This window comes from Galeopterus variegatus, unplaced genomic scaffold (assembly GCF_000696425.1).
Source record: "Galeopterus variegatus unplaced genomic scaffold, G_variegatus-3.0.2 Scaffold764, whole genome shotgun sequence".
In the NCBI taxonomy this organism is placed as follows: domain Eukaryota; kingdom Metazoa; phylum Chordata; class Mammalia; order Dermoptera; family Cynocephalidae; genus Galeopterus; species Galeopterus variegatus.
The window spans coordinates 262693-275106 of NW_007726875.1; positions in this window are offsets into that span (position 1 = coordinate 262693).

The following is a 12414-nucleotide window of genomic DNA, read 5'->3' on the forward strand; positions in this document are numbered from 1 at the left end:
GGGATCGCAACCCTCGGTGCTGCACCCGCACCTCGCTCAGCCAGTGAGTGGGAACCGGTCTGTATGTGGGATCCGAACCCTCGGCGGGAGCGCCGCCGCGCTCCCAAGCGGCGCACTGTAGCAGTGCGCCACCGGGCCGGCCCTAAAAAGATTATTTCTGAACAAATGTTAATTATTATACATGTAAAATATCAAAAATATTATGCATCCTTTTTGGATTTAGAAACAGATTTGAGGGTACTTCAAAAAGTTAACGGAAAGATTTCTATTATCTTTTTTTTTTTTTAAGATGACCAGTAAGGGGATCTTAACCCTTGAGTAGGTGTTGTCAGCACCACGCTTAGCCAGCGAGCTAACTGGCCATCCCTATATAGGGATCTGAACCCGTGGCCTTGGTCTTATCAGCACCACACTCTCCCAAGTGAGCCATGGGCTGGCCCTGTATTATCTTTCAATTCTATTTTTCCATGAACTTTCTGAGATACCTCATTCAGTATACAATCACGTGTTCAAAACCTTCAGGGCCATTAGTATTTTGGAATTCATAATCATTTGGATTTTAGCAGGATAGTAAGATGCATATATCATCTAATATATAACATCCCCAACAGGTGTGAGGTAGTGCCTGGCCATCAAACATTTGAGTATATCTGTAGCAATACATGAAGATTCACACTAGGTCGAAGACAGACAAAGCATAAATAGCTTTGTTAGTTCACATACATTTTGCAGATTCATAACAGAAATAAATCTTGGAATTTTAAATCTCAGAGAAGGCATGATGGATCATATATGAAAATTGCTGGACTAGCAATAGTAGTTTCATTCAATTGCAAAGTTTAATTTTTACTTTTCCTTTCTTAATATACTCCACATAAATACATTTATTAAGATACTGAGTTATGGAAATATATTAATATTCTTTCATAGATTAATCAGTGGTCCACTATTGATTTATGTTAAATGATATATGACCAGTAATAAAATATTTGAAACTATAAACTGGCCCAAACCACTATGGCAGCTGGTAGCTTTCATCTGAGTCCTAAACCAATCATGGGACTGAATCATGGACCCGTGATTTGATTTCCACTCACCATTCTCTTTTTAATCACACAGAGCATCTCAAATTGTTCCAGGTGAAGGGGGACACATGTTTTAAAATCATTTAAAAAAAGCGGGCTGGCTGGTTAGCACAGTTGGTTAGAGCACAGCCTTGTTGCACCAAGGTCAAGGGTTCAGATCCCCATACTGGCCAGTTGCCCAAAAAAGAGAAGAAAGATCTTTTCATCATTAAAATGTGAGCCTCCGGGACACCTCTTTGAACTCCTCAGTGCTTGAGAACTTCAGGTTGGAGAAGAATGGATAAATTAATTAGTGTTTTACCTGTAAATTATTAGTATCACAGCTATTTTCCAGCAAAGAGACTCTTTGGTCTATTTATTATTACTAGTCACTTATTCTTTGCCTGTTTTCCCCAACATGAAAGATAAGGTCAACATCAAGATAATCCACACTGGACATTGCACCTGGGAAAAGGTGAAGAATCTGAGCTCTGAGCAGAGGCTGACAACAAACAGCCTGCAGAAAACAATCTGCCACAAAGAGGAATGCAGGAAGTCCACAGAGTGTAGGTTTGGAATAATCCAGGTTATACCTTTGCAACCTGTATCTGCTAGGATGTGTCTGGTTGTAAATGAATAAAAACCCAAATAACAAACACTGTTTTCTTGCAGAACAGAAAATCCACAGGTAGGTGGTTCCTCATGCTGGTTAAGCTGCACACAGATGTCACCCAGGATTGGGCTCCTTCTTTCCCTCTTGCTGTCCTCAGTGTATGGGCATCCTGTCCTTTGGCCACTAGGATGTTAACAATGAACAAGCCAGCCACACACCTCCTTCTGGTCATGAACACAACCCATCTCAGTGTTTCTCTCTGCCTGAGGAAGTCGACCTTTCCTCTGTGATGAAAATCAACTCCTGTCTTTCTTCTTGAGTCTCTTGTTTATTCACTCCTCTGTTCAACAACCATGGATGGACGTACAAATCTAAAACAATCTTGATTTTAAAATTTCTGGATGTTCTTTTTACTATAAATAAGATATAGTGCTATAACTATTGGAAAAGGGCATTTATTAACAAATAAATTTTACATACTTTATAAACCTGATAGAAAATTTTAAAAATCAATGAGGTCTCAATAAATCAGGGAGAATAAGAAATGAAGAGGGCTAGCTGGTTAGCTAGGTTAGAGCATGATGTTCTAACACCAAGGTCGAACGAAGGTTTGGATCCCCATACTGGCCAGCCACCAAAAACAAAAACTGAAAAAACCCACAAATCAACACACATATGTATGTACAAAATCTCTAAAACTTTAACAGATATATTGAAAAGAAGATTGTTTTCGGAGTAGAATCATAAAAACATAAAATTTCTGAGATTAATTTGTCGGGAAATGCAGGGGACCTATGCGAAAAGTTTCTGGAAAGAACTACGAGTAAACTTACATAAATGAAAATGCTTATCATGTTCCAGGATGGGAAGGCCAATGTGTAAAGTGTCAGTTCGTTCAAATTCATGAAAGAGCAATAAAAGCGCAAATAAGATCACAGCAGAGCCTTTTTGGCTTGGCCCTTGGACTTTGTTTTGTTATTTTCCTCTTCCTCAACATGTGCGGGAAGGAACTGGATGCTATTCTTCACAAGAACACATTGGATTCAAACTCATCTTAAGATTAAGAAATGCCTGCAGAGGGGCTGGCCCGTGGCTCACTCGGGAGAATGCGGTGCTGATAACACCAAGGCCCCGGGTTCGGATCCCATATAGGGATGGCCGGTTTGCTCACTGGGTGAGCGTGGTGCTGACAACACCAAGTCAAGGGTTAAGATCCCCTTACTGGTCATCTTAAAAAAAAAAAGAAATGCCTGCAGAGGGGCTGGCCCGTGGCTCACTCGGGAGAATGCGGTGCTGATAACACCAAGGCCCCGGGTTCGGATCCCATATAGGGATGGCCGGTTTGCTCACTGGGTGAGCGTGGTGCTGACAACACCAAGTCAAGGGTTAAGATCCCCTTACTGGTCATCTTAAAAAAAAAAAGAAATGCCTGCAGAAATTACTATGCAGTTATAACAACTTTTTTTGGGGGGGTGATGGTGGGGGAATCATTTTGTGGTTCAGCAAGTTGGCACAATTTATTTTGAACTGAGGTGTGTGGTTTGTTTTGAATACCTTTTTCTCACCCAGAAAGGACTCATGCCATCTGCTATGAAGAACGGGATGAGTGGGAAACCGTACTCACCTCTGCATGTGTAACTTGATGAATCAATCATGTCCCAAGCTTGCTTTCAGATCATACCCTTGGACTTCTGGAATGTCTCCTTGCCATTTCTGTGATTCCTTGGCTGTGCCTCTGAGGCTGCAGCTGAGGCTACTGGGCCATTACTGCTGATCAGGGTCTCTGTTCTTCATGAAGTATTTACCTCCCAAGGAGTGACTGTGAGTCAGATCAACAAAGATTAACCTGAGCCTGCAGATCTTGGTTATCTGTGATGGCTGCTTCTAGGAGTCCCCAGGTTGTGTGGCTCACCATGACTAAGCAAGAGACTTGAGAGCAGAAGCTGTCGGGGAGCAAGAAATGTTATCATGCAAAAAATATTTTATGCCACCATTCATTATCTTAAATCGCATTAACTCCAGAGGTAAGAGCTTCCAGGGCTGATTCCTAGGCTCAACTATGACCTATAGCCAGGCACTGTCCATCTTTTGGCTCAGCACTCCACATTGTATTGTCTTGGTTATTCCTAAGGCTTGTGTCCTCAGGGCTGATTCCTAGGCTCAACTATGACCTATAGCCAGGCACTGTCCATCTTTTGGCTCAGCGCTCCACATTGTATTGTCTTGGTTATTCCTAAGGCTTGTGTCCTCATGATCTCAAGGTGGTCATCATAATTTCAAGTGTCACATGTATCTATGCAACATTTGGCTGAAGAAGTTGGCATCAGGGAGTGTATTAGTTTTCAATTGCTACTATAACAAATTACCAAAGCTTTGTGGCTTAAAATGATACAGATTTATTATCTCATAGCTCTGGAGGTCAGAAGTCCAAAATGGGTCTTTTAATGAATAATGATAAATAGTAGTGAATTTTTATATCCACAGACACCTATGTATCCATCACACAGGTCAAAGGCGAAAATCAAGGTGTCAGTAGGGCTGCATTCCTTCTGGAGTGTCTAGGAGAGAATCTATTTATGTCTTTGCTTTTTCCATCTTCTAGAGACCACTTACATTCCTTGGCTCATGGCCTCTTCCTTTATCTTCAAAGACAGCAGTGTACCAACTTCAAATCTCTCTGACGTCTACTTCCATCATCACATTGCCTTCTCTGACTCTGACCCCTACTTCCTGTTATACAAGGACTCTTTAATTACATTGGGCCATCACAAGTAATCCATGCAATCTCCCCATCTCAAGATCCTTAATTACATCTGCAAAATCCCTTTTGCTATGCACAGGTTCTGGGGATTAAGACGTGGACACCTTTGGTGGGGGGAAGGCATTATTTTGTCTACCACAGGGAAGAACTAAAACATGTTCAGCAGCCCTCTTTGTTGTAGACTGGCTCAGACCCCATTAGCCAGGATTGACACATGCATCTATGTCCTGGCTGTGAGGAAAGCCAGAAAAGAGAATGACTGGCATTTGGCATCTGTAGAGGGAGCCAGACTGCTGCAGTGAAGGAGTGTGGCACAGCCACAGTAGCTGGCACAAAAGTCTGCTTGGCTAAAGCTTACCTGCCCCAGAGGCTTCTCCTTAAGTTGACTTGTAAGGCCACAAGCCAGGGCTGAGGGTAACTGATGCTGGAAGTTTCTGGACTTGCTGCAAGCAGAGGTCTGGAACTAAATGAAGACTCAGCATTCAGGGAGCAGTTTGATGGAAGTGCTGGAAAAGAAAGGCGGCATTCCACTGAGTATAAGGGAACAGTGTGAACTCTCCCTTGGCTTTAGGATGGAAACCAGTGTTTCAAAGGATCTTCATAAAGGGAGAGAGGAAGGTCTTAGGGTTTATCTGGGAGACATTTCCACTCATTCCTTCCCCAGAATGCTCCAGATACCTTTATGGGCAGCTATGGGTGATGTTGTCTCTCAAAGTGAAACAAGTCAGGCACAGAAAGAGAAATAGCACATGTTCTCACTTATTGGTGGGAGCTAAAAATAAATAAATTCACACACACACACAAAAAACGGGGTGTGTGTGTGAAGAAGACATAACAACTACAATTTCTTGAAATTGATACGACAAGCAAACAGAAAGGACATTGTTGGGTGGGAGGGGGGAGAGGGAGGAGGGAGGGAGGTTTCGGTGATGGGTCACAATAACCACATTGTATATCGACAAAATAAAATTTTTTTTAAAAAGTAAAAAATAAAAATAAAAAATAAAGTGCTGAGTAGTATTCTACTCTGTGGACGTACCACATTTTGTCCATTTTATTGATGGACTGCTGGGCTATGTCTATTTTTTTGTTCTTATGACTAAAGCTTTTGCATGTCTTTTGGAGATATGGCTTATCCCTATGTTGTGAGTGATTACTATCATGTTCTCTTGGGGAATTTTTCTAGAAAGAGTACAGTGTTTGAATGCTTACAAGTCTGAAGATGCTTACTTTTCCTTCATGCCTGAGATATTTTTGTTGAGCATAAAATTATAAAATCAGAGTCTTTTTTTTTCCCTGGAATCCTTATTTGTCTTCTAGCATCCAGAGTTTCACAGGAAAAATCCAGTACTGCTTAGACTCTGTTCTTGTAAGGGATTTTCATTGAAGCTTGTGAGATCTGCATCATCCTTGGGGTACAACACTTCATGAGTGTGTGGTATGTTTTTAATCCTGCCTGTACACTGGGTATGCTCTTAGAAGTGTGAAGATGCACACAACTCTTTATGACAACCTCTTTTTAATAGTAGAATGCCTTTGGCAAAACATTGGTAAATTAGTATTAACATCTCTAATTTGTTTGAAGTGACACTTGGATTATGCAGGGAAAACATGGATGGTATATCCTTCATTCCTCTTCTATGAATATCATAAAATTATATATATATTGATCCCTATGATGCTAAAAGATGTGTGATCTCTGCATGACTCTTCAAGGTTGGTGGTTCCCTGATTCATATATGATATAGAAAGACAGACATGCTGTTATCATTGATAACATTTACGTTTGGTTATCTATGATAATTGTTTCTATGAGACACTGTCCATTAGACCTAGACCCTGAGTCCATAAAACGGTGTTTCTATGGCAAATTAAGGGCATATGTAGAGTAGAACTGCTTATATGTGCTCATCTGTGATGGCAGGGACCCACGAACAGAGTCTTATTCAATACAGGTACTTGTTAATGGGTTAAAAATAACCTGTGGCTTTTGCCTCCTTTATGGTTTATTTCTGATGTCAAACAAAATGGAATTTCAACTTACAGCTTTTCTATTTTGATTATGTTCAATGAGCTTCTCTAATCTGTATGAATTTCCTGGTGTCAAATAAGGTAAAAATCATGGTTCAAAGCTTGGCAATGATGATTCCATTCACAGTGTTTTCCAGAATGAATCCTCTTATGTTGACTAAGGTGAGAACACCTCCTGAAGGTTCTTCCACAGTGATTACATGTAAAGGGTTCCCCCGCCTCCCCAGTATGAGTTCTCTGATGTTGCAACATAAGGGCTGAGCTATGTCTAAAGCCTTTGCCACAGTGACTGTATCTATCATTTTCCCCTCCAGTGTGCATTCTGTGATGTTGAGTAAGGGAGGAGCCAACTGTGAAACTGTTCCCTGAATGATCACATTCACAGGGTTTCTCTCCTTCAGAGATTCTTAGATGTAGGGTAAAGTGGTCACTCCTTAAAAAGGATTTCCTAAATTCACTGCAAATATAGGGTTTTTCACAAGTATAAATGATCTTGTATTGAGTAAGGGATAATTTTTACCTATAGCCTTTTCCACCGTTTTGACATTTATAGGATTTTTCTCTTGTATAAGTTCTGAAATGTGCTGAAAGGAATATTTCTTGGTAAAGACTGTCCCACTCTCAGTGCCTTTTAGATCTATCTCCTGAAAGAGTTTGCTCGTAGTTCAAAAGGGGTGAGCTTTGTTCAAAGACTTCTCTACACTTGATTGCATTTATATGATCACTCTTCAGTATGAATTCTCTGATGTCAGAAGGCATATGCCGTGAAGAGGGATTTCTCACATTCAGGACATCTGTAGGGTTTGTCACCTGTGTAAGTTCTCTTGGGCCAAAGATGGGAAGAGCTCTGAATAGACTTTCCTACATTCCTTACATTTAAATGCACTCTCTCCTACATGAATTCTCTTACCTCTACTGAGGTCTGTGCTACATTTAAAAGATTTACCACATACATTTAATTTATAAGGCTTTTCCACATTGAAATATTTGCAAGTCTAAGAAGTTGAGTGTTTTGACCAAAAACATTCTCACAATCATGATTTTTAGGGTTTTTTTCTCCTCTGCATTTATGGTAATTGATTAAATCTGAACACTGTTTTACGCTGCATCATGCATGTGGTGATGTTTGCTCGTAGGAATATTATATCGTGGAAGCAGCCTTGAATTATAATTAACTTTCCTCCCAGATTCATTGTTCTTGCAGCCTCTGTCCTGATCAGTGTTTCCTCAAGTGTCATTTGTTCTACCCATCTCTCCTGGTCCATCTGCTGCTTCTCTAAGTGGACCTTACCATCCTATGTCTTCCACATGTGGAGGGATAGAGTTCATTCCTTATGGATCTTTCCATTTTCAGGATAGCATATGGTTATAGGACAAATGCCTTGCTTTCTGGTTAACTCTTTGCTTTTGATTCTAGTTTCCCATCCTAAAAAGAACTGGATAATTTTAAATGTTTGGAGAGAATATGTTGGAGAGAAAATAGTGAGATTAAAACTGAGAAGGATGTCTAAAGCATGTGGATTTGTTTTCAGATCTGCCTTGCAAGGAGTGATTGAGCTAAGAAAAGAGAACACGAGCCTGATCTCTCGAAGTGGCTGACAGGAAGATAGATGAGTCTCTGCTATTTATCACTCCTCATTCTCCTTGTCAAGATAGTCTTCCAGACCCTAATTCTTTGGGGGCTGATCCTGAGCCCTCTTCTCTCTCCTGCCAGTATGATCTCTTTCATTTCCCTGGATTCAAACACCATCTGAATGTTGATGAGCTGCAGTTTGTAGCTTCATCCCAGATTCCTTTCTGACCATGGATACATTCAACTGTCTACCTGGAATCTATATTCATTCTACAACAATATCCTGTCAAAATTGAATACTACCTGCTATAGTTTGGATATGGCTTGTCCCCACCAAAGTTCATGTTGAAATTTGATTCCCAGTTTAGCAGCATTGGGAGGTGGAGCCTAGTGGGAAGTATTTGTGTAGTGGGGCAAATCCCTCATGAATAGATTAATGCCCTACCTCAGGGGTGAATAAGTTCTTGCTCTATTAGTTCCTGCAAGAGCTATGTTGAATAAGGTGAGAACATCTCCTGAAAGCTCAATGTTAATATGAGCCTGGTACTTCCTCTTCTGTCTCTTCCTCTCTTGCCATGGGATCTCCTTGCACATGCTGTCTCTCCTGCTTCCTACCAAGAGTAAATGCAACCTGAGGCCCTTACCAGATGCAGTTGCCCAGTCATGGACTGTTCAGCTACCAGAATCTGAGCCAAATAAACCTCTTTTTTTTTTTGGTGGCTGGCCGCATGGGGATCTGAACCCTTGACCTTGGTGTTATTTGCACCTCGCTCTCCCAAGTGAACCACCGGCCATCCCCCAAACCTCTTTTCTTTATAAATTATTCAGTCTCAGGTGTTCTGTTATAGCAGCACTAAATTGACTAAGACACCACTCCCATGCCCCCACCTGCTCTTCCCCTGCTTTTCCCTATCAGTGGATGGCATCACTATCACTATCGACCCAGTTGCTCCTGCCAGTAGCCAGGGACCCATCCACCTCCATTTTGAATCAATCACCAAATTCTGAGTCCACCTTAAATATACAAAGAGTTGGTCTTTTTTTTTTTTCCTTGCAGGGAAGGGAGTTCTGGTAAAGATCAGAAAACCTGCTACACAAATCCTAAAAGAGCTCTAACACTCTGGTCTCCTTTTCATTTCCATTGTCCCATCCTAATCCAAGTCACTGCACTTCTCAGTTAACTATTGCACTGGTGCTTTAACAACCATCACCTCTTCTGTTCATACTCCTGTCCTGACACTCATCCAGAACAACCGTTCAAAAATGCAAACCACACCATGTCATTTTCCTGGTTAAATTCAACCAGTGGCTTCCCATTGCTCTTAAGTATTTATACCTTTTTTGTAGAACATCCACATCCACTGTGCTGATGGCTACATAAAGGCAGATACCATGTCTGTTTATCCCTTCACTCCCAGCACCTGGCATCGGATCACCATGAGATCACCATGACTATTTGTTGACCAATTGTCTGGGGTCACTTGAATCCTCACCACTTCTCTCTTGACTCATATAGATTACTTCCAAGTAATTTTCCAAAGCCTGGGACCAACTGCCTGCTGGAGATCTTTCCCATATAGCAGGCAGTGACCTTCTAATGATGCAAATCAGATCACGTTACTCCCCAGGCTAACCCCACCCCCAGTGGCTTCCCACTGCATTTAGAATGAAGCCCAAACTCTTAGTCAGGGCCCACGAGGGCTGGAGTGTCTGAGCTACATTGCTCCTGACTCTTACTCTTCTACTTTCTCCTCTCACCCATCCATTGTGGCTTTACCACCTGCCATCAGTTCTTGATTGTACCAAATTCTTTCCACCTCAGAGCATTTGCTAATGCTCTCCTGCCAAAACGTTCTTCCCCAGCTCACCATATGTTGGTTCCTTCTCCTACGTGAGAGGTCAGATTAACATTGACCTCCTCATAGAGGCCTTCTTGGACTGTGAAGTGGGCTCAAAAATAGCCCCTCAAAGATGTCCACATACTAATCCCTAGAACTTATGAATGTGTTACTTCACATGGCAAAAGGCATTTTACAGGTGCCATAAAATTAGGAATCTTGAAATAGAGAGATTTGGGCCGGCCCGTGGCTCACTCGGGAGAGTGAGGTGCTGATAACACCAAGGCCACGGGTTCGGATCCCATATAGGGATGGCTGGTTTGCTCACTGGGTGAGCGTGGTGCTGACAACACCAAGTCAAGGGTTAAGATCCCCTTACCGGTCATCTTTAAAAAAAAAAAGAAATAGAGAGATTATCCTGTATTATGTGGGTGGTCCGAACATAATAACAAGTGTCCCTAAAAGTGGAAGAGGAAGGCAGAAGAGTCACAATCAGAGGAGTTTTGATGATGGAAGCAGAGGTCGGAGTGATTCGGGGCCATGAACCAAGCAACATGAGGGGCCTTTAGAAGCTGGAAAATGCAAGGAGCGTATTCTCCCCTGGAGTCTCCAGAAGGAACATCAACCCATTTTAGACTTCTGACCTCCAAAACTATCAGATAATAAATTTGTGTTGTTTTATGCCACTAAATTCATGGTAATTGGTTACAGCTAGGGGTCAGCAAACTACAGCTGCCAGGCCTAGTCCACTCTGCTGGTTTTTGTTGTTGTTTGGATGGTTCATGAACTAAGAATAGTTTTTACATTTTTAAGTGATTGCAAAAACAAGAATTATATTTTGTGACATATGAAAATTATATGAAATTCAGATTTTGGTGTACATAAAGTTTAATTGGAACACAGCTATGCCCATTCATTATGTATTGTCAATGGCTGCTTTTGTGCTACAAAGGCAGGGTTGGGTTGTTGTAACAGAGACCATATGACCCCCCAAACCTAAAATATTTTCTATCTGGCTCTTTATAGAAAAAGTTGGTTTCTCCTGTTTTAAACTACTATGTTTTGAGGTAGTGGCTAGCTAATACAGAACATCTCCCTGTCTGTTGACTTGGGACTAAGACATGAGACTTTCTTTGGCAAATAGGATTTTAGCAATTGTGATGTGGGTAGATGCTTGGAATGTGCTAATGTGGCTGGACGTGCCCTTTTGCACTTCTGCCACTGCCATGACAAGAACATGACCTGGTTAACCCACTGGTCTGCGGAAGATGAGAAACAAGCAGAGCCAATCAGATCCCCACCTGAAGCCTGAAAGCCAGCCTACTAAGTCCAGCCTTGACCAGCAGACCTCCAGTTGACTGGCAGACAAATGAACCAGAATAAATGACTATTGTTTTAAGCAACTGCATTTTGAGGTCAGTTTGTTGAACCGGCTCATTGTGGCAATAGATGATGATACATATTCCCTGTATCAGTGTAAATAAGAACTTTTTCCTTTGGCTTATTGTCAGGACAGGGAATGGTGATTGTTTTCAATCTTTATATAATGTTATATGATAATAGAACAAGAAAAATTCTATATGGTCTGATCTTAACTAGGAGGAGCAACATGCACAAAGGGAGAAAACTAGTAAAAGGAAATATGCTAAAATATGCAGAGAGATCATGGTCCAAATAAAGCTTTTAGTTGTCACTAATGGTAAGTAGTTGAAGAAAAAATAGGATTTGTCCTGAAATCCAAGAAAACAGAAGAGCTTCACTACAGCAAAATCAGCTCCTGGCCTTCAACTGAAAGAACTTATAGATGTTGGGAGGATGGCACCATCATTAATGAGTCCCAGGTTGTCTGCTAGTTTCCATGTTCCTAACTGCAGAGTCCTGGGGGAAGGCTGTGAATAGCCCAACTAAGGTCAGGTGCTCACATCTGCACTGTCAGCCAGAGCCAGAACATGGATTAGGCCATACTGTCATGGCAGCTTGTCAGACAGCCATGTAGGTGATGTGCTGGGGCGCAAGGTAGGGAAAGTAGGGCATTGCCCAACGAGGACAGTTAGTGTCCCCACAGGCCATTCTCAAGGAGTACCATGGGCAATTCCTCCTTTTCTCTTTTTACCAAATGTTTAAAAATGAATTTTAATGAAGAGCATTAAGAAATTTAAACTGTATTTCTCATAGATAAGGTCTTTTAAAAGTTTAAATTCTGGGCCGGCCCAGTGGCGCACTGCTACAGTGTGCCACTTGGGAGCGCGGTGGCGCGCCCGCCGAGGGTTCGGATCCCACATATGGACCGGTTCCCACTCACTGGCTGAGCGAGGTGTGGGAGCAACACCGAGGGTTGCGATCCCGTTGCCGGTCCCGGTCCGGTACGGGCGCAACACTGAGGGTTGCGATCCGTTGCCGGACACGAAAAAAGACAAAAAGGAAAAAAAAAAGTTTAAATTCTGTAAGCCATTTATATGGTGCCAAAACAGTAAGACCATGTATACTCAGAGAAGTCTACCTTCCATCCCTGTCCTTTCCACCTTGGTCCCCCT